The sequence below is a fragment of the Mustela putorius genome, unplaced genomic scaffold, assembly GCF_011764305.1.
Source record: "Mustela putorius furo isolate JIRA1106 unplaced genomic scaffold, ASM1176430v1.1 tig00000827_pilon_pilon_pilon, whole genome shotgun sequence".
Taxonomy (NCBI): Eukaryota; Metazoa; Chordata; class Mammalia; order Carnivora; family Mustelidae; genus Mustela; species Mustela putorius.
Window position 1 is genome coordinate 4,662,248 of NW_025421489.1, and position 23,660 is coordinate 4,685,907.

General features: G+C 38.5%; 1 pseudogene; it reads right to left on the minus strand.

Moving 5' to 3' along the window:
- Window positions 1-377: 377 nt before the first annotated feature.
- Window positions 378-1,376, minus strand: LOC106006316 (annotated as a pseudogene).
- Between the last annotated feature and the right edge of the window lie 22,284 nt (window positions 1,377-23,660).

Here is a 23,660-nt window from a genome sequence, read left to right on the forward strand (position 1 = left end):
GGAGAAAAAAAAGTTGGGCTGACATGTTGGGTGAAGGGGTCAGAAGTTCTAGAACACACAGTAAAGACTCATCTGGAATGAAGAACAACTACATCATATGCAACATTGGCAGTGGTACCTTGAGGTGGTAGAACTATTTTACAGGAACCAATTTAGAACAACACAAGATAGGGATCACCCAGTATCAGGTTATAGGTGTAGGGTTTCCTATTTATAACTTTGGGAAATTGGTATTTTTTCCTAGGCCTCTTACTATTACTACTTGAGTAACATATCAGATAATAAGGGCAATATACACGGCCTCCAACTAAAATCGTCTAGACAGTGAAGTAGTATAACATTAGAAAACTTTAACACTACAGCTGTTTTGGGATCCCTCAAAGTGTATCTGCACTTTTCTTCAAATGGGTATCTTCATCAGGGGTCAAATTCACCTTCACAACGTCTGAGATTCCATTCTGTCTCAAGATGCAAGGAACCATAAGGAAGACATCATCTTTTATTCCATAGTGATCCTTAATCATTGTGGAAATTGGATGCATCCAACCTAAGATTCTTCATTACACTTTCTGCCAAGTCTGCCACAGACAGCCCAGTGGCCCAGGATGTGTAGCCTTTCACTTTGATCCCCTCATAGGCACTATCAACCGCCTGTCTGTGAACCTTTTTTCACTGTTCCTTATCTGCTTCTGTGCCTAAGTCAGAGTGCAGATTCTTCAGGAAAACACCAGCAACATTTATTCTATTCCATACAGGTACTCTAGCTAGAGTCTCCATGCTCCCCAAGTACCCACCCGTGACAGCTTAATGGGTAAACTTCATTAGCTAATGGAACTGGGCTGAATCCAGATTGCAGCCACTTCCAATAACACAGTTTTGGGGAAATCTACTTATCTTCCAAGCCACATAGGTCAAGATATCCACTGGGATGGAAACAACAAGCAACTTACAGTTTGGGCTATATTTTACAATATTAAGGATGTTGACTTTAAAGATGCTCACATTATGCTGGATCAAATTAGGATGGCTTTCTCCCTCTTGCTGACATGCCCCATCTGTGATAACCAGCTTAGAGTTTGCAGTCATGTTATAGTGTTTGCCAGAGACAATTTTTGGTGTTCTAAGGAAAAGACTGCTATGTTGGAGAACTATCATCTCTCCCTACAGTTTGTCTTCCATGACATCAACAAGAGCAAGTTCATCTGCCAAGTCCTTCATTTAGATGCTGACAGTACCAGCCCCAACAATTGTAATCTTATTCTGGTAATATAGTCCTCCTTAAGAAGATTCTGAATCAGCTGATCATGAAGAGTTGCCGTGTTCGACTTTGAACCAAAAGGAATTGGCAGTGCATGTTTGGTGGGTGTTGGTGGCATGTGGCATTGGGTCTGGACTTGGTGGCTGTGGCTTCAATAATCTGTTATATCTGCATTTCTGTTATGAAAGTTGAGAGGTTTAAGCAGTTGGTTACTCAGATGGAGTGCCACCCCACATTGGCTTGAGTGTGTAGGCAGGATTACCTGTAAGCAAAACAGAATCCCTCTTAAAGAAGCATGAGCTAGTGTTTGATTGAGACTCCATACTTCTACACTGTAATGCATAAACAAAGTGATTTGGGGGCTAGAAAACAATACATTGTCTGCTTTTACATCTGTAAAAAGTGTTCAGTAATACCCAGGGAAATGCCAGATTCTAAGCAGCGTAGCTCTTGAAACGAACACCAGGCTGTGTAGTAACTGAAAAATGTAACCCCCAGGTAATGAACACAGCGACTTCCTGAATCAAGTAAACAGGGAATTTAGAGTTCTGAAATAAAATTCATTTTTGGAATAGTTGGAAGTTTTGTGGAAAAATATGTTTGATTTTGAAGGGAAAGATGAGAAATCAAGATAATAGTTATATAGGGTATACTTTTTGATTTGCTGCCAAAATATTAACCAAACTATGTCTTATTAAACAACTCAGTAATTTAATGGGTTAAGGTAATTAACCACAATCAAGTTTTAGTATCATAACTATATCACAAACAAGGATTGGAAAGTATGCATAGTAGTAAGTGGTCTGAGCCCCTTCTGAGCCCCTTCAGAGTTGAACTTGGGCAGGGTTGCCCAGAGCAGAATTTCCATCTTCTTAGCTTCCTTCCAAGGGTTCCACTGGGAGCTTGATAAGAGCAGCTAAAAAGTGTGAGTAAATGTTACACCTCCATTTCTCTAAACAAAAGGATTTAATTATACTCAATTATATGCGTAATTCACACATCTTTGATTGTTCTTTCTTAGCCCCTTTCAATATTGCTTTGACTGCTAATTGTAACTTGGTTTGAGTAGAGGAGAAAGATTTATGCAGGGCAAACACATTGAGTATCTTTGTCTTTACTTAATAAATATGCCTCTAATAAACATATCCAGTAATTAGAGGAGACTGTATATAAAATATGTATACCATAGAAGAAGGAGATTTGGACAACAATAATTTCATAAAGTTAGCAATAGTCACTATTATTATATGCTTACTGGCCCATGATCAATTGAATTCTTATATCTTCATGATTGTTGGGGGTGCCATAGGTTACATTGTTTCAGAATCTGCATTGATTGAAATTAGCTGAAGGCTAAATGCTTTACTAGGTAAAGGAAAGAAGAGAGCTGGTGTTTTCTTGTTTTCTGCTGAATTCCCATTATCTATAGATCCTACTCACTGTCCCCAAACTTACGTACCTTAAAGCCAGATTTTATACCATTCATCTGCTAAAGATCCTTAGATAGCTCTCTATTATCCATAGAATAACTCCTACAAAAGCAAATTTTGTGAGAGAATTCAAGGCCTTTCATAATTTGGCCTGATTTTATCTTTATAGAGACTGAACATTTTTATTAGTGTGTAGTCATATTAATCAGAGGCTTTTCTTCAAACACTGTGTGTTTCCCCTTATCTGCTGTTGTTTGCTCAATCAATTCTCTGTGTGTGTGTGTGTGTGTGTGTGTGTGCTTCCCCAAACTTAGAAAAATACTTCATAAATGAAAGGATTTTGAAAAAGAATCTTAAAAAATGGAAGGAAGGAAAAGACTTAGGAATTTTTTTTCCTTTTCTTCTTTTTTTTTTTTAATTGAAGTATAGTTAACACACATTGTTACATTGTTACACAATGTTACATTAGTTTCAGGTGTATGACATAGTGATCTGACAAGTTTATACCCTATGCTTTGCTCATCACAAGTGTAGCTACCATCTGTCACCATAGAACATAATTACGATACCATTGGCTATATTCCCTATGCTGTATCTTTTATTACTGTGACTTATTCATTCCATAACTGGAAGCCAGAATCTCTCACTCCCTTTCACCCATTTTGCACCCCCTCTCCCCTGGCAACCACTGTTTGTTCTCTATATTTATGGCTCTGCTTCTGCTTTTTGTTTGTTTGTTGTTCTTTGGTTTTTTAAATTCCACATGTAAGTGAAATCATATGGTATTTGTCTTTCTCTCACCTAATTCACTTTAGAATGCCCTCTAGGCCCATTTATGTTGTTGCAGATGGCAAGATCTCATTATTTTTATGACTATTTTATTTATTTATTTTTATGACTATTTATTTTATTTATTTTATTTATTTATTTATTTATGACTATTTATTTATCTCATTATTTTATGACTAATATTCATATATATATATATATGAATGGACACTTGGGTTGCTCCCATATCTTGGCTATTATAAATAATGCTGGATTAACATAGGGTGCATATATCTTTTCAAATTACTGTTTTATTTTCTTTGGTAAATACCCAGTAGTGGGATTACTGGATTATATGGTATTTCTATTTTTAATTTTTTTGTGGGACCTCCATATTGTTTTCCACAATGGCTGCATCAATTTATATTTCCAACAGCAGTGCACAATGGTTTATTTTTCTCCACATCACTGCCAACACTTTTCATTAGTTTTCTTTTTTATACTAGCCATTTTGACAGGCATAAGGTGATTTCTCATTGTAGTTTTGATTTGTATTTCCCTCATGACAAACATCTTTTCATGTGTCTTTTGGCCGTCTTTGTGTTTTCTTTGAAAAAAATGTTTACTCAAGTCCTCTGCCTATTTTTAATTGGATTATTATTTTTTTTTTCTTGGGTGTCAAGTTGTATGAGTTCTTTATATATTTTGGATAACCCCTTATTGGATATGTGACTTGCAAATATCTTTTCCCAGTCAGTAGGTTGCCTTGTTTTGTTAATGGTTAATGGTTAATGGTTTCTTTGCTCTGCATAAGATTTTTAATATTGATGTAATCCCAATAGTTTATTTTTGCTTTCATTTCCTGAGGAATACATGTCTGAGGATACAAGTCTAGAAAAGTGTTATTGTAGCCAATATCAAATAGATTAATGCTTATGTTTTCTTCTGGGAGTTTTATGATTTTAGGTCTCACATTTAGGTTCTTAACCCATTTTGAGTTTAATTTTGTGTATAGTGTAAGAAAGTGGTCCAGTTTCTTTCTTTTGTATACAGCTGTGCAATTTGTCCAGCATTATTTATTGAAGAGACTGTCTTTTCTGCACTGTATATTCTTGCCTCTTTTGCCATAGATTGATCATATAAGCTCAGAGTTATTTCTGGGCTCTCTATTCTGTTCCATTGATCTATGTGTCTGTTTTTGTGCCAGTATCATACTGTTTTGATTACTACAGCTTTGTTGTGTGTCTTAAAATCTGGGATTGGGATACCTCCAGCTCTGTTCTACATTGCTTTGGCTATGTGGGGTCTTCTGCAGTTCCATACAAATTTTAGTATTATTTCTTATAGTTTTGTGAAAAATACTGTTGGTATTTTGATAGGGATTGTATTGAACCTGTAGATTGCTTTGGGTAGTGTGGACAGCTCAATCAATTCTTTATGAATTGTAGCATAGTATTTACAGGCATGTTCTCTGTGTTTCACACTTTGTTCTACTGCATAGTAGTTGAGCAATCTTGAACAAGTTTCTTAATCTATCAGTGCCTCCATGTATGCATCAATAAAATGGAACTAATAATATTGCCTCATAATGTTGTCACAAGAATTATGTGAAATAATGCATATAGACTGCTCAAAGCAGTGTTTGACTCATGGTAAGCATGTGGTGGTGGCTATAGCAGTGATGATGTTGACTAGAATATCTCCAATATCTACTTATTAAGGACTTTACTTATTCTAGGTCAATTCAATTCCACCCTTTCTAAGAAGCCATCTCTCCCTTCCCCACACTCCCAGTTTGTATTTAAGCTAACTAAAATACATATTTAGGAGATCAGAAGTAGAGCTATCTAGCTTCATGAAGTAATAGAGTTTTGACTGAAAAATTTGAATGCAGTGATCATTAATGTAGGAGAGAGAGGAATGGTCAAGTATAAGTGAGGAGGAAGATGCAGTGATATGATAGGAAAAGGCAGAGTATTTATGGGAAAATGCCATGAGTTTTGTTTGGCTATATGGAGTCATTCAAGGAGAGATATGATTCTGGTGCTGGGGAAACAGGAGAGGATTGGAGAGATAATTTTTTGTTGTGCTGTGAAATTCCAGTGAACAGGTTTTAAGAAATATTTCCCATTATTCCATTACCTATCTTTTTTTAATTTTTATACTTATGTGCAACACATTTTGTAAGTAGGCTCCAAGCCTACTGCAGGGCTTGAACTCACAACATTGAGATCAAGTCCTGAATAGATCAAAAGTCAGATGCTTCTTCGTTGCGTGTTTATAGCAGCAATGTCCACAATAACCAAATTATGGAAAGAACCTAGAAGTTCATCAACAAACGAATGGATAGGGTGCCTGGGTGGCTCAGTGGATTAAGCCACTGCCTTTGGCTCAGGTCATGATCTCAGGGTCCTGAGATGGAGCCCTGCATCGGGTTCTGTGCTCAGCAGGGAGCCTGCTCCTCCTCTCTCTCTGCCTGACTCTCTGCCTACTTGTGATCTCTCTTTGTCAAATAAATAAATAAAATCTTTTAAAAAAATGGATAAAGAAGATGTGATATATATATATATACACACACACACACACACACACACATACATACATACACAATGGAATACTAAGCAGCCATCAAAAGAAATGAAATCTTGCCATTTGCAATGACGTGGATAGAACTGGAGGGTATTATGCTGTGTGAAATAGGTCAATCAAGGAAGGACAATTATCATGTGATCTCTCTGACTGAGGAATTTGAGAGGCAGGATAGGAGTTTATGGGGAATACAGAAGGAAAAAATGAAACAAGACGGGATCAGAAGGGAGACAAACCATAATAAACTCTTAATCTCATGAAACAAACTGTGGGTTGCTGGGGGTTGAGGGGTAAGGATAAGGTAGCTGGGTCATGGACACTGCGCAGGGTATGTGCTATGCTGAGTGCTGTGAAATGTAACGATTCACAGACCTGTACCCCTGGGGCAAATAATGCATTATATGTTAATTAAAAAAAAAAGATGAATGAACCTCAAAGGACTCAAAAACAAAAAGGTCAGATGCTTAATCAACTGAGCCACCCAGGTGCCTCATGTGCAACACATTTTTATAATAGTATCTTATTTATATGTGTAAGATATTGACATAGTTATCAGGAGGCAAATAAAATCTGTTTTATGGGAAGATGATTCCAAGAAGTTAAAAGAATGGGCCATGTCTCGGGCCATTAGTGGGGAAACCAGAGCATCTTTTTCCAGGTCAATGATGATCAGTTGAGATACTATGTCCTTGATATAGACTGTGTGGTGTTCTATTCAAGTCTAGTGAGCTGGATAAACCATGCTGTGGGCTGCAATAATGCAGCCATATTTTTCATTTAGATTATCTGTAGTACTTCATATGCATGTTCTTCACTGATTAGAGTAGGATTCCTGTCCTGCTCTAACACTTTTTCAGTCCTGGAGAGATTAAGCTCCATTACAGCCAGAAAGGTTTGATCTCACTCAACTGTAAATAATGAGGACCTTTATCCATAGTAGGCTAAAGCTCTGCTGAATTCCCTAATTAATCCCAGTAAGGCAGCCATATTAAGAAGATTTGTCCATCTGCTGCTTAGACATGGAATGAATTTTTTGCAAGCAAACCTATATATGAGCACTCTGGGTGGACACAAACATTTTCCTAATCTTGCTGTGTTCACTGAGCTTCCCTCCCTCTTGGTTTTCTTATTTGCATGAGGACTGAGGCTTCCATGAACTTCAACTCAATTGACGAGGGTTGTGATACTTTTCTTCCTAGCCTTGACCATTACTTCCCAGAAATTATATCCCCCAAGAACTGGCCAAGATTTTTGTTCTTAACCAGATACACCAGTAGCAATCACAACACCATGGTTCTGTTGCTATTCTCTGCCCACTAAATTGGACTACCTTTGATACTAGCATAGCACAAGCCTGAATCAATCCTGCCCATTGGGGATCAATACTGAGTCTGGGCTGTTTTTTTTGTAGATCATTTTGCCCATTGCAATTAGCCTGCTGCTAATACACCAGCATGCATGGAGTTTTTGTCTGCCCAAGACTTTTGAGCTGAGTGTACCCCTGCTCTATCTGACCCTGAGCTTTCCTCTTTAAAAAATATGTGGGAAGAAAACAAGACATTCTTTTACAGGCTGGTCAAATATTTGGCAGGCGTTTATCTCACTTCAACTCTTTCTCTAATTTTATTTTAACTTATCTTTAGTCAGGATATATAGCAGCCTTTAAACTATTTTAGGTGCAATAGTAGCTTAAAAAAAATCTGTTTTATACATCTCAAGTCTCTTCAGTTTTCTACAATCATCATTGAAAACCCTTTCTGATGTTTTTAATTCTTTTTGGTTTTGTTGGTAAATGTGACCCTTCAGCCATTTGCATTGTACAGACAAGCTTAATAGGCTGAAATTGAGTCTCCCAGGTGGCTCAATAGAGACTCAAAGAGCCAACACAAGTGCTGACATATACAAGGGATGTGTGTCCACTGAGAGCACTACAGTTAGGCACGGTGACTTTTTGCTTGAGGAGCTGCTGATTCAAATGTCTATGAGTTAGCTAGGAATCTTTTGCACTTGAAATGCAATGCTTAGTAAACATTGCCATCACCATTGTCCATCATTATCATCATCACCATGAGCTGACATTCTTCAGGTATAAGCCTATACTTTCATAGATATTATCTTTTAGGACTATATTCTCTATGAATAAAATGCCAAAGGATGGGATTGAATAACCTTATAATAGAGAATGAGTGTTAGCTTTTTATGTACAACTTTGGTTCAGAGGATAAGTGAACCAGGCATCATGGCAGAAGATGTCAGTTCAACATATCAGGGGACAACTGTGTGAAAGACTACTAGGATCTGGAAACTAGATGGGATGCAGTGCTCCCCAGCCTACTATCTCATTGCAGACCCGGAAAGAGAATTCAGCATCACACATGAGAGCAAGACGACACACACACCTCATCAGGTTTAACTAGGACTTGCCATGATGGAAGAAGAATAAGGAAAAACAAACCCAACTGTATTTATTAAAGCAAAACGATATGGAGTGCTGCCCACTGTGAGATACTATGCCAGGCAGGTTATACACAGTAACTTATTTATTCCTTCCAAGAACATGCTGATGTAAGAGTTCTGCTTGTCCTTTTTACAGATAAGGAAACTGAGGCTTACATAGAAAGAACACACTGTATATCCTTACCTTCCGAGCAGCAGAGTTGAGCTTCAAACATTTTTTTCCAGAATAAGATATAATAATAATAATCATGATAACGATGATGATGATGAACACCATTTGATAGAATAAAAGAAATCTCTGAAAAAACCTATTGGAGAATTAAAATGGAAATTGCTTCTTCAGTAGGGTCTGAGAAGACATGGCCCCAGTGACTGGGAAGAGAAGCCATAACAAATAGTCAAAAGGGAATTTTAACAGAGAAAAAGGAAAATGTCACAAAAAGAGACAAAGATGACCAGAATAAATCATCTGACTTTTATATAGATTTGCATCTATTTCTAGACTCTTAATCTGCTCTTGTTCTATCTACCCTGGTGCTAGTACTATAGTCTTTATTGTAACTCATTAGGGCAGAGTTACAGATATATCAATATCTTATAGGGCAAGACTGTCTTCATTATTCTTCAGTATGCATTTATGATTAAAAGTCTTTCTCAGGAGGTACCTGAGTGGCTCATTGGGTTAAGCTTCTGCCTTTGGCTCAGGTCATGATCCTAGGGTCCTGGGATCGAGCCCTGCATTGGACTTTCTGCTTAGCGGGAAGCCTGCTTCCCCCTCTCTCTCTGCCTGCCTCTCTGCCTGATTGTGAGCCCCCTCTCTCTCTGTTAAATAAATAAAGAAAATATTTTTTTAAAAAAGTCTTTCTTGGCAAAATACAACAAAAGGGAACCTTTCCATTCTGATAAAGGATGTCTAGCAAAACCTGCTGCAAACATAAAGTTTAATGGGAAATTTTCAAAGCATGCCCTTTAAAGTTAGGAATAAGACAAGGATGCAAGCTATCACTGCTTCTATTCAATACTGTTGTAGAGGTCCTAGTAAGACCTAAAGAGAACTAAATGAAAAGAGGATTTGAAAAGAAAAAACAAAACTGGCCTCAGATGACATGAGTGAAAGCAAAGGCATTTGGAGAGAATCTATGGATTAACTACAAGAACTAATGTGGGTGCTCACCAACCTTCCTCAGTACAAGATCAAAATATCAAAACCAGTGCTGTGAAGTGTGTAAACCTGGTGATTCATAGACCTGTACCCCTGGGGATAAAAATATATGTTTATAAAAAATAAAAAATTATATAAAAAAAATATCAAAACCAGTTAGATTCTTGTAAATTCAGGAAGCAAAACTTTTCAAAAGCTTCCATTGAGAATAACAACATCAGCTATAAGACGCCCTTGGAGTTTGAGGGGCCAGCTAATACACCCTTACTTCTCCCTCACCTGAGCTTGGAAACAATCGGAAGATGGACAAAGTCAGAAAGAAGGACATCAAAACACAGGCAGAGACTTAAAGAGAGCAAGGGATTGAGATGATAATATCTAGGAAAGAGATTTCGAGTAGAGGGGATAGAGAGTGCCAAGATTCCTAGGTAGGGGCATGTGTGCAAGGTCGGAGCAATAGTACGGAGGCTGGTGTGGCAGGACGGGGGTTGGGGTTTGGGGAAGAAGCAAAGTGGTTGAGGTCAGGGAGGTCAACTGAGGTGGGAAAGGCAGCGGGGGACTCAACTGATCAACAAATCGATAGATCATTTAGGGTCTTATAAGCTTGGTGAGAGGAAGGTGATAGGAGGGGAGCCTTTTCCTAAGATTTTTTAAAAAGATTTTTTTAATTGATTTAAAAAAAAATGCATTCATTTGAGAGAGAGAGTAAAAGCATAAACACTGGGGAGGGCCAGAGGAAGAGGGAGAAGCAGGCTTCCCGCTGAGCAGGGAGCCTGACTTGGGGCTCGATTCCAGGACCCCAGAATCATAACCTGAGCTGGCAAGCAGACATTTAATTGACTGAGCCATCCAGGTGATTTTTGGGGAAGAGTGTCATGACCACACTTTTGTCCTAACGGGCTTCTTCTGACTGCTGGAGAATGAACGGTAAGGGGCAAGAGGGGAAGCAGGGGGCCTAGTGAGGAGCTGTCGACGTAGTCCAGGTAAGAGATGGCCACAGCCACAGTTGGATGATAGATGTGAAGATAGTGAGAAATTGTTGTATCAAACATCACACAGTGATTCATGCAAAATACTTAATTTAAATTAACATGAGTGCCAAGAAAGAAAAAAGTTAAAATGCTCAAAATAAACATATTGGGGAAAAAAAAAACTTTTGCCATAATCTGGCAAAGAATGAACAGCTTACTTAATACATAAAGAACTCATTATATCTGAGAGAAAACACAAAGCCCACAGTAATTGTAGTGTCTGTTCTGCTTGCCTTTGTGAAGTAATTGGTATCTACTCACATACCTCAAAACAGATCCCAGATGAGTATACTGACTTATAAAAATCCAGTGACCTTCAGAGAGGAAAGAGAAACTTATCAAAGTGGATAGAATTTATTCACTGGACCAGAAAGGGTTGCACTTCATTTCTGAGAGTCAAAACAAGTCTAAGTACTTAAGAGTTAAAAAAAACCATAAATAGCACATTTTAGTTTAATCTAAAGGGTATAAATAGAATTTTCCATCTAGTTTTTATTGTTGTCATTTAAAAATGTTAAGAGATGAGGAAGGACACTATATCATACTCAAAGGGTCTGTCCAACAAGAAGATTTAACAATTTTAAATATCTATGCCCCCAATGTGGGAGCAGCCAACTATATAAACCAATTAATAACAAAATCAAAGAAACACATCAACAATAATACAATGATAGTAGGGGACTTTAACACTCCCCTCACTGAAATGGACAGGTCATCCAAGCAAAAGATCAGCAAGGATATAAAGGCCTTAAATGACACACTGGACCAGATGGACATCACAGATATATTCAGAATATTTCATCCCAAAGCAACAGAATACACATTCTTCTCTAGTGCACATGGAACATTCTCCAGAATAGATCACATCCTCGGTCCTAAATCAGGACTCAACCGGTATCAAAAGATTGGGATCATTCCCTGCATATTTTCAGACCACAATGCTCTAAAGCTAGAACTCAACCACAAAAGGAAGTTTGGAAAGAACCCAAATACATGGAGACTAAACAGTATCCTTCTAAAGAATGAATGGGTCAACCGGGAAATTAAAGAAGAATTGAAAAAAATCATGGAAACAAATGATAATGAAAACACAACGGTTCAAAATCTGTGGGACACAACAAAGGCAGTCCTGAGAGGAAAATATATAGCGGTACAAGCCTTTCTCAAGAAACAAGAAAGGTCTCAGGTACACAACCTAACCCTACACCTAAAGGAGCTGGAGAAAGAACAAGAAAGAAACCCTAAGCCCAGCAGGAGAAGAGAAATCATAAAGATCAGAGCAGAAATCAATGAAATAGAAACCAAAAAAACAATAGAACAAATCAACGAAACTAGGAGCTGGTTCTTTGAAAGAATTAATAAAATTGATAAACCCCTGGCCCGACTTATCAAAAAGAAAAGAGAAAGGACCCAAATAAATAAAATCATGAATGAAAGAGGAGAGATCACAACTAACACCAAAGAAATACAAACTATTATAAGAACATACTATGAGCAACTCTACGGCAATAAAATTGACAATCTGGAAGAAATGGATGCATTCCTAGAAACATATAAACTACCACAACTGAACCAGGAAGAAATAGAAAGCCTGAACAGACCCATAACCAGTAAGGAGATTGAAACAGTCATTAAAAATCTCCAAACAAACAAAAGCCCAGGGCCAGACGGCTTTCCGGGGGAATTCTACCAAACATTTAAAGAAGAACTAATTCCTATTCTCCTGAAACTGTTCCAAAAAATAGAAATGGAAGGAAAACTTCCAAACTCATTTTATGAGGCCAGCATCACCTTGATCCCCAAACCAGACAAGGATCCCACCAAAAAAGAGAGCTATAGACCGATATCCTTGATGAACACAGATGCGAAAATACTCAACAAAATACTAGCCAATAGGATTCAACAGTACATTAAAAAGATTATTCACCACGACCAAGTGGGATTTATTCCAGGGCTGCAAGGTTGGTTCAACATCCGCAAATCAGTCAATGTGATACAACACATCAATAAAAGAAAGAACAAGAACCATATGATACTCTCAATAGATGCTGAAAAAGCATTTGACAAAGTACAACATCCCTTCCTGATCAAAACTCTTCAAAGTGTAGGGATAGAGGGCACATACCTCAATATCATCAAAGCCATCTATGAAAAACCCACCGCAAATATCATTCTCAATGGAGAAAAACTGAAAGCTTTTCCGCTAAGGTCAGGAACACGGCAGGGATGTCCATTATCACCACTGCTATTCAACATTGTACTAGAGGTCCTAGCCTCAGCAATCAGACAACAAAAGGAAATTAAAGGCATCCAAATCGGCAAAGAAGAAGTCAAATTATCACTCTTCGCAGATGATATGATACTATATGTGGAAAACCCAAAAGAATGCACTCCAAAACTGCTAGAACTTATACAGGAATTCAGTAAAGTGTCAGGATATAAAATCAATGCACAGAAATCAGTTGCATTTCTCTACACCAACAGCAAGACAGAAGAAAGAGATATTAAGGAGTCAATCCCATTTACAATTGCATCCAAAACCATAAGATACCTAGGAATAAACCTAACCAAAGAGACACAGAATCTATACTCAGAAAACTATAAAGTACTCATGAAAGAAATTGAGGAAGACACAAAGAAATGGAAAAATGTTCCATGCTCCTGGATTGGAAGAATAAATATTGTGAAAATGTCTATGCTACCTAAAGCAATCTACGCATTTAATGCAATTCCTATCAAAGTACCATCCATCTTTTTCAAAGAAATGGAACAAATAATTCTAAAATTTATATGGAACCAGAAAAGACCTCGAATAGCCAAAGGGATATTGAAAAAGAAAGCCAACGTTGGTGGCATCACAATTCCGGACTTCAAGCTCTATTACAAAGCTGTCATCATCAAGACAGCATGGTACTGGCACAAAAACAGACACATAGATCAATGGAACAGAATAGAGAGCCCAGAAATAGACCCTCAAATCTATGGTCAACTAATCTTCGACAAAGCAGGAAAGAATGTCCAATGGAAAAAAGACAGCCTTTTCAATAAATGGTGCTGGGAAAATTGGACAGCCACATGCAGAAAAATGAAATTGGACCATTTCCTTACACCACACACAAAAATAGACTCAAAATGGATGAAGGACCTCAATGTACGAAAGGAATCCATCAAAATCCTTGAGAACACGGGGGCAGCAACCTCTTCGACCTCTGCCGCAGCAACATCCTCCTAGGAACAACGCAAAAGGCAAGGGAAGCAAGGGAAAAAATGAACTACTGGGATTTCATCAAGATCAAAAGCTTTTGCACAGCAAAGGAAACAGTTAACAAAATCAAAAGACAACTGACAGAATGGGAGAAGATATTTGCAAACGACATATCAGATAAAGGACTAGTGTCCAGAATCTATAAAGAACTTAGCAAACTCAACACCCAAAGAACAAATAATCCAATCAAGAAATGGGCAGAAGACATGAACAGACATTTCTGCAAAGAAGACATCCAGATGGCCAACAGACACATGAAAAAAGTGCTCCATATCACTCGGCATCAGGGAAATACAAATCAAAAACCACAATGAGATATCACCTCACACCAGTCAGAATGGCTAAAATCAACAAGTCAGGAAATGACAGATGCTGGCGAGGATGCGGAGAAAGGGGAACCCTCCTCCACTGTTGGTGGGAATGCAAGCTGGTCCAGCCACTCTGGAAAACAGCATGGAGGTTCCTCAAAATGTTGAAAATAGAACTGCCCTATGACCCAGCAATTGCACTATTGGGTATTTACCCTAAAGATACAAATGTAGTGATCCAAAGGGACACATGCACCCGAATGTTTATAGCAGCAATGTCCACAATAGCCAAACTATGGAAAGAACCTAGATGTCCATCAACAGATGAATGGATCAAGAAGATGTGGTATATATACACAATGGAATACTATGCAGCCATCAAAAGAAATGAAATCTTGCCATTTGCAACAACATGGATGGAACTAGAGCGTATCATGCTTAGCGAAATAAGTCAAGCAGAGAAAGACAACTATCATATGATCTCCCTGATATGAGGAAGTGGTGATGCAACATGGAGGCTTAAGTGGGTAGAAGAATAAATGAAACAAGATGGGATTGGGAGGGAGACAAACCATAAGTGACTCTTAATCTCACAAAACAAACTGAGGGTTGCCGGGGGGAGGGGGTTTGGGAGAAGGGGGTGGGATTATGGACATTGGGGAGGGTATGTGATTTGGTGAGTGCTGTGAAGTGTGTAAACCTGGTGATTCACAGACCTGTACCCCTGGGGATAAAAATATATGTTTATAAAAATAAAAAAATTAAAAAAAAAAAAAAAAAAAAAAAAAAAAAAAAAAAAAAAAAAAAAAAAATGTTCCCAGTGGAATCTTTTCTATGTGAAGAATCTGGAAAATGGAAAGGAAGGGGGCACACCCGTGTCACTGGGCCCAGCTAGCAGCGCCAGGTCAGGCAGAAACAGCATCTTCGATGGAAAGGCACAGGAAAAGCAGAAGTGAATAAAGAAGAAAGAGGAATGACAGAAGTCATATGAGGGCTACTCAGCCATGGGGAGAAGCTCTTGGGAAATACCCCAGGGACTCTGAGAAATCTTTTTTGGAGATTTTGCTGGAAAGTGACATTGTTACCTTATTAAATCTCCCACTCAAAGAATTATATTTTGAGAAATAGAGTAAAACACCACTGAAGATAGAGGTCATATTTAGAGAGCTTGATCTTGCAATCCAACAAAGCAAATGCTTGCTCCCTTCTCTAGATGGTTCAAGGGCGTAACTCATGCTGAATGCATCTGTACCTGCCTGGTAACAAAAGGCTTTCCTCGCACTAAAAAAAGGAGCCATGAGGCACATGTAGTGCAGAATCCATTGATGAGTCTAGGGCAGGTTGGGAGCCATAATTAAGTTCTTCTCAGCCTCTGGCTCATCCACTTACTAGCAGTATGAGTACCACAGCAATCTAACCCCTTTGTTTTCAGCTTTTTGTTGTTAGTGTTACCTTTTAAAAATAAATACATCGTGCTTAGAGTGCTGTTCTCGAAAAGTCTTTATTATAATAAAATTAGCTGTTGAGAAAAGAGGGGGCCACTTCAGAGTTGCCCTAAAAAAGCCAGTAAACACTCTCTATATGAATATATATATACCTTATAAATAACATATATGTATGTTATATAGAAGCATATATATATTATCAGGAGAAATGAAATCAAACAGTTTGTGCATCAAGAACCCATCTCTTAAATATCCTTGCAAATCTGCTCTCATCATCTTGAAGGGAATCAAAGTTAACTGTGAACACTGGTGTTTATTTCCTGTTGTTTCACCAGAATGAAAATCTCATTCATTGGAATGAAAATTGGCACACACCCATAAAGAATTGAGAGAAGAGTCAAGTTGCCTTTGAAGACAGGAGCACAATACTGGTGATGAAGAGGAGACCTGAGCTAAGGTAGGGCCTCGAAGTCCCCATGCGGTTTTTGCCAAGATGTCCTTCTTAGGAAGATGCCAGAATTGGACCACTGACCTGTGCAGAGTGCTCTATTTCGCTGGTCCTTCATAAGCAACAGAAGGATGACCCTGGCTGATTTTTTAAATGTGTGGAGATGATACTGGAAAGCCTGTAGGATTGCTGGGAATGGCGGAGATTTACCTGTGTCCCTGCAGTGCAGCTCCCCTTCTGTGCCCTCAATGTCCACCCCCCGCCCCTGACACTGCCAGACCTAAGCTACTGTCCCCAACTGCCGGATGGGCCACCCTGCCGTTATATTGTTAGTACTTGATTCTCATCAGGGTGACTTTGTTGGTCAAGTGCAGGCCACACATCTGCCCCAACCTCAAAGGAGACTGAGAAGATGAGACTGGAGACTTCTCAGAAAAGTTTTCCTTACAATGGTTGTAAGAAGGGAATTCCTCACAGAGGGGTTCCAGTGCTGAGCTGTAAAAAAACAAAAACAAAACACAAAAATAACCTCCCCCAAATGTTCCACAACATGCCAAGTTTAAGATGCAGCATGCGGTTCATTGCTGTCAAATTCAGAACATGGCAACCATTCCCATCAATTCATTCAAACTTCCCGGCTGCTGGTAAAGAAAAACCCCAATGCACGGTTCGAAACATTGAGCCTTTTTCTTAATTCTGCATTGGTGTTCACGAAGCTCTTGTACCTGCTTGCCAACAAGTGACAATTTGAGAACTTTTTTTGGCCACTTCCTTTTAAGAATGACTTTGTGGCTATAGGTCCATGCACAGTCATGTCCCCTTGTTGGCTGTTATTGCAACGTGTGAGGGGGAAACTGCCACACACCCTGCAGACCAGACTCTGGACAAGTTCCACTCAGATCTTGGTGGGTGGTTGTGGGAAACTTGAACATGAGGCTAAGGGAGGGTGAACAGGGGGTCAACATGCTTGAAAAGACACTGCATGTGCAACAAAGAAATGAATTAAAAGGCCAGACCAAAAGATCAAAGATGTTTTCTTCCATCTTCACATTTGTAAACAGACAGCTGGATGTTTACATTATTTGCAAGAGAAAGAAATCCTTTCACAGAGCTACCTGCTAATCATTGACCCCATGTAAACCAACCCATTTATAGTACAGAAAATAGACACTCTAAATAAATCCAGATTGTTCCAGACTGCATCTGTGCATCTCACAAAGATTACAATGGGAGAAGAAAAGGAAAATAAAGAAAAGAGAAAGTATGACCCTGGAGAAGAAAGCTAAACTATTTTCACGATCTGACGTTGGGTACCATGTGTAATATCTTGCCAAGCTTATTGGTTATGGAGGGTTTTGTGGGGTTTTTTGGTTTTGTTTTCCCAATGACAGTGTGTAGCTGGCAACCTTCCTGTGATTTGTGGGATGTGTGTAGAGCACTGCCTCTACCCCGAGTGGCCAGCCGACTCTCCTAATGTTTCATTTGGTAGTTCCTTTTCAATAAAATCTAAGTCCCAGAAGGGGCCTCCAAGGCCCTTTACATGTTTTTCCTTTGCTGTTGCTCACAGCTGAGTCATGTCAGTGGTCACTTAAAGTCTGTTTTCCTTGTTGTCTGCCCAAGTGTTGGGGATGTGTCTTGCAGATGGCAGATTGTTTTAATGTTGGCTTATAACAAATCATGTCAGTCAGTTTGCACTTCAGATACACTGAGTGCCAACTGAGCTAGGGAAGGGTTAACGTTTGGGGTGAGAAGTCTTTATGATATTTTAGGGAAAGAAAATTATATTGGCCTTTAAAAAAAGAGAACCAAACCCTGTGCTTTCAAAAGAAGAAGTGTTTTTTTTCAGAACCCAGCAGTAGAGAGATAAAACGAGAATAATTCAGTTTAGCTTTTTAGGCCTGGGGTTCCTCAGCAGACGTGATAACAGAATGTAAATATTGATATCCAGCTGTCAGCCTATTGGCCTTCCTCACAGAGGTTAGGAGAACTTGGCCTCTCTTGCTGAGAGCTAAGGGCAGCCAGGAAATTCAGGAGAGAATATATTTATGGGTGTTTTTTTCCCCCCTTCTAAGTTTGAGACTTAAAACACACACACACACCCCAAAAACACACACAGAGGAAATACAGGGTTTCCTCCCTGGTGGGTCTTGTTAACTCTGCTACCACCTTTTCCATTGGTCACAGTTCCACGGGATGAAGCAGTTGGCTCTTTCTAAGCACTGTTCTAAGAGGTTAAATTAGACCTCGATGGGGAGTACCTGAACTGACTTAACTGTAAGACACAGAGCTTGACCTTGAGAGCTGCAAGCTCACCATTGGCTTCCTTGCCTCCCTCCGCCACCCTCCAGCTCCGCTTGCTGTTGCTTCCATCCTGCTGAGATCTGCCTTCCCCTTTACAGCCTGAGTGAACCTTCCAAGGCACCAGTCCCATTGCGGCGGCCTGTATTTAAAACTCTGACTGGGGGCTTGGGTGCTGGAATCTTTTCATTTGGTTTATACTCTGACCAGTATACAAAAGGGGGTGAAGGTGCGTACTGTGATATAACAAAACTTGGAAAGGGGAAGAAAATGACGGAAAGAACTTTATATAGGCTCAGGGAAAGCCTTGCTGAGAAGGCAGCATCTTTGCTGGGATCTGAATTGAAAAGAAGCCACCAGCCATTTGAAGATTTGAGAGAAGTTAAGTCTAGGAAGATGAAATAGCAAAAGGCTCTAGAGGAGCTATTTGGAGAACACTGGAACCAGGGGCAGAGGAAGGACTGGAGTCTAACAGGCATTGGTAACATGGAGCCCTGAAATCTATGGTAAAGGCTGTAGATCTTGTGTCTTCAGTGATGGTATAATTTTAAACAAGGGAGTTATATAACTTGGTCTTCTGTTTTAAATCTCCTTGGCTGCTACATAGAGAATCAGTTATGTGTGTGGGGATGGAGGGAGTAGAAGCAATGATCTCCGTGACCAGATTGTCACTGCAGTCCAGGAAAAAAAAGATGCTACTCCCTTAGGCTTAGGTGGTATCAGTGCAACTAGGACAATGGATGGATTTGGGATATGGTGTGAAGGTAGAGTTGAGAGACATTGCTGATAAATTAGATGCTGGAAGTGAGATAAAGAGAGGACTGCACAGTTATGGATGGGCTTGTGGTTTGAGCAACTGGAGAAATTGCAGTGCCATCTACTAAGGCCAGGAAGACTAGGGAAAAGCAGATCGGTGGAGGGGAATACAAAAATCTCTGATTTAACCATGACAGCTGTGAGATGCCAGTCAGAAACCAAAGTGGATGTGTTAAGTGAACAATCAGATGTGCTATCTAGAGTTTATGTCAGGAATTCCAGGTCAGATTGGGACTACAGTGTAAACTTAGAAAGTAAAATGAGAAAGTGCTGAAAGAAAACTAAGATGACAATTTTATAATCTTGGGCTATTATAAAAATATTATTTCAAATCATAAATTAAAAGACTAGCAGATTTGACTATAATTTTTTGATTGAGGTATAATTGGACTATTAACGTTATATTACTTTCAGATGTGCAGCATAATTATTTGATATTTGTATATCATGGCAAAATGATCATGACAGTAAGTATAGTAAACATGACCATACATAGTTACAAAATACCTTTTATCTGATGAGAACTTTTAAGATCTACTCTTAGCAATTTTCAAATGTAATACATTGTCATTAAATATAGTCACCATTCTGTATAGTACACCTTTATGGCTTAACTTATTTATTTTATAACTGGAAATTTGTATCTTTGCCCATTTGACCCTCCCTTTGCTCCCAACTTTGGCGACCATCAATTTGTTCTATCTTTGAGCTTGGTTTTCTGTTGTTTCTATTTTTAATTCTACATATAAGTGAGAGAATATTTGTCTTTCTCTGACTTATTTCACTTAGGATAATGCCCACAAAGTCCATCCATGTTGTTGCAAATGGCAAGATTTCATTCTTATTTATGGCTGAGTCGTATTCCTGTGTGTGTGTGTGTGTGTGTGTGTGTGTGTATCACATTTTCTTCAGTCATCTATTGCTGAACAGTTGGGTTGTTTCCATAGCTTAGCTATTATAAAAAGTGCTGCAATGAATATATTTTTGAATTAGTGTTTCCATTTTCCTTGTCTAAATACTTGGAAGTAGAGTTGCTGGATCATAAGGTAGTTCTAGTTTCAATGTTTTGAGGAAACTTCACGCTGTTTTCTATAGTGGTTGCACCAGTTTATACTCCCCCACAATAGAACACAAGGGTCCCCCTTTCTCCTTATCCTCATCAACACTTGTTATATCTTTTGGATAACAGCTATTCTAACAAGTGCGAGAGGATATCTTATTGTGGTTCTGATTTTCCTGGTGATAAGTAATGCTAAGCATCTTTTCATATTTCATGAAATATTTTCTTTGGAAAAATGTCTATTCAGAATCTCTGCCCATTTTTTAATCAGATTCTTTTTTTGGAATGGAGTTGAATGAGTTCCTTATACATTTTGGATATTAACCCCTTATCAGATTTGTGATTTGTAAATATTTACTCCCATTCAGCAAGTGTTCTTTTTATTTTATTGTTTCCTTGCTGTGCAGAAGCTTTTTAGTATGATGTGCTCCCATTTCTTCATTTTTGCTTTAGTTGCCTTTGTTTTTGGTATCAGGTCCAAAAAATTATCATCAAGAGCAATGTCTAGAAGCTTATCACCAGTTTTCTTTTTCTTTTTCTTTTTTTTTAAGATTTTATTTATTTATTTGACACAGAGAGAGAGAGAGACAGCAAGAGAGGGAATGCTAGCAGGGGGAGTGGGAGAGGGAGAAGCAGGCTCCCTGCAGAACAGGGAGCCCATCATGGGGCTCAGTCCCAGGACTCTGGGATCATGACCCCAGCCCAAGGCAGACACTTAATGACTGAGCCACCCAGCCCCTCCCATCACCACCACCTATTTTTCTTCTGTGAGTTTAATGGTTTCAGGTCTTATGTCCAAGTCTTTAATCTGTTTTGAGTTAATTTTTGTGTATGGTCTTTTAATAGTGGTCCAGATTCATCCTTTTTCACATGGCTTTCCAGTTTTCCCACAACTAGTTATTAAAGAGACTCTCTTTTTCCCCGTATATAATCTTGGCTCCTTTATTGTAAGTTAATTGACCCTCTACATATGGGTTTTTTCTGGGTTCTCTATTCTGTTTTCTGTTCCACTGATTTATGGGTCTGTTTTGATGGCAATACCATACTATTTTGATTACTATAGCTTTGTAATAAAGTTTGAAATCAAAGAGCGTGATGTTCTCCAACTTTGTTCTCTTTATTCTTAAGATTACTTTGGCCATTTGGGTCTTGCAGTTTCGTACAAATTTTTAGGATTGTTTGTTCTAGTTCTGTGAAAAATGCCATTGGAATTTTGATAGGGATTGCATCGAATCTATAGATTGCTTTGAGTAGTATGAACATTTTAATGATATTTGAACATGAAATATCTTTCTATTGACTTGTGTCTTTGATTTCTTTCATTAATGTGATACAGTTTTCAGTGTGCAGGTCTTTCACATCCTTGGTTAAATATATTCTTAGGCATTTTATTTTTTTTGATGCAGCTGCAAATGGGACTATTTTCTTAATTTCTCTTTCTTCTTATTATATAGATTAGTATATAGAAATGCAACAGATTTTGAACTGAATTTATTAGCTCTTAATGGTTTTTTTTAGTAGAGTCTTTAGGGTTTTCAGTATATAATGTGTGATCTGCAAATATTAACAGTTTTACTTCTCACTTACCAATTTGGAAGGCTTTAATTCCTTGATGTTGCTTAATTGCTCTGGTTAGGACTTCCAGTACTCGATGAATACAAGTGGCAGGAGTGGGCATTCTTGTCTTGTTCCTGATCTTAAAGGAAAAGTTTTCAACTTTTCACTATTGAGTATGATTTTAGCTGCAGGTTTGTTATGTATGGCCTTTATTATGTGGAGGTATGTTCTCTCTATACCCATTTTGTTAAGTTTTATCATAAATGGAGGGTGAATTTTGTCAAGCGCTGTATCTGCATCTATGGAGACAATTGTATGGTTCTTTTTTATCAATCATTTTGTTACTATAGTGTATCACATTAATTGATTTGCAAATGTTGCACAGTCTTTGCTTCTTGGAATAAATCCCACTTGGTTGTGGTATATGATATTTTAATGTAGTGTTGAATTCTCTTTGTTAATTTTTTTGGAGGATTTTTGCATCTATGTTCATCAAGGATATTGGTCTATAATTTTCCTTTCTTGTGGTGTCCTTCTCGGGTATTGGTATGAGGGTAATGCTGGCCTCATAAAATGAGTTTGGGAGTGTTCCTTCCTCTTCTGTTTTTTGGAAGTGTTTGAAAAGAATTGATATTAATTCTTCTTTGAATGTTAGAATTCACAGTGAAGCTGTCTGGTCCTGGACTTTTGTTTATTGGGAGGTTTTTGATTCCTGATTCAATCCCCTTGGTAATATTGGTCTGTTCAGATTTTCTATTTCTTCGTGGTTTAGGTTTTTAAAATTTTTTGTGTTTTTTGGGGGCATGATTTTTATTATTTTTTTAATTTTTATTTTTTTATAAACATATAATGTATTTTTATCCCCAGGGGTACAGGTCTGTGAATTGCCAGGTTTACACACTTCACAGCACTCACCATAGCACATACCCTCCCCAATGTCCCCATAATCCCACCACCTTCTCCCTACCCCTGTCCCGCTGGCAGCCCTTAGTTTGTTTTGTGAGATTAAGAGTCACTTATGGTTTGTCTCCCTCCCAATCCCATCTTGTTTCATTTATTCTTCTCCTACCCACCTAACCCCCCATGTTGCATCTCCACTTCCTGATATCAGGGAGATCATATGATGGTTGTTTTTCTCCAATTGACTTATTTCACTAAGCATGGTATCCTCTAATTCCATCCACGTCATTGCAAATGGCAAGATTTCATTTCTTTTGATGGCTGCATAGTATTCCATCGTATGGAATCTTCTTTATCCACATCTTCTTTATCCATTCATCTGTTGATGGACATCTAGGTTCTTTCCATAGTTTGGCTATTGTCGACATTGCTGCTATAAACATTCGGGTGCATGTGCCCCTTTGGATCACTACGTTTGTATCTTTAGGGTAAATACCCAGTAGTGCAATTGCTGGGTCATAGGGTAGTTCTATTTTCACCTTTTTGAGGAACCTCCACACTGTTTTCCAGAGTGGTTGCACCAGCTTTCATTCCCACCAACAGTGTAGAAGGGTTCCCCTCTCTCTGCATCCTCGCCAGCATCTGTCATTTCCTGACTTGTTAATTTTAGTCATTCTGACTGATATGAGGTGACATCTCATTGTGGTTTTGATTTGTATTTCCCTGATGCCGAGTGATGTGGAGCACATTTTCATGTGTCTGTTGGCCATCTGGATGTCTTCTTTGCAGAAATGTCTGTTCATGTCTTCTGCCCATTTCTTGATTGGGTTATTTGTTCTTTGGGTGTTGAATTTGCTAAGTTCTTTAT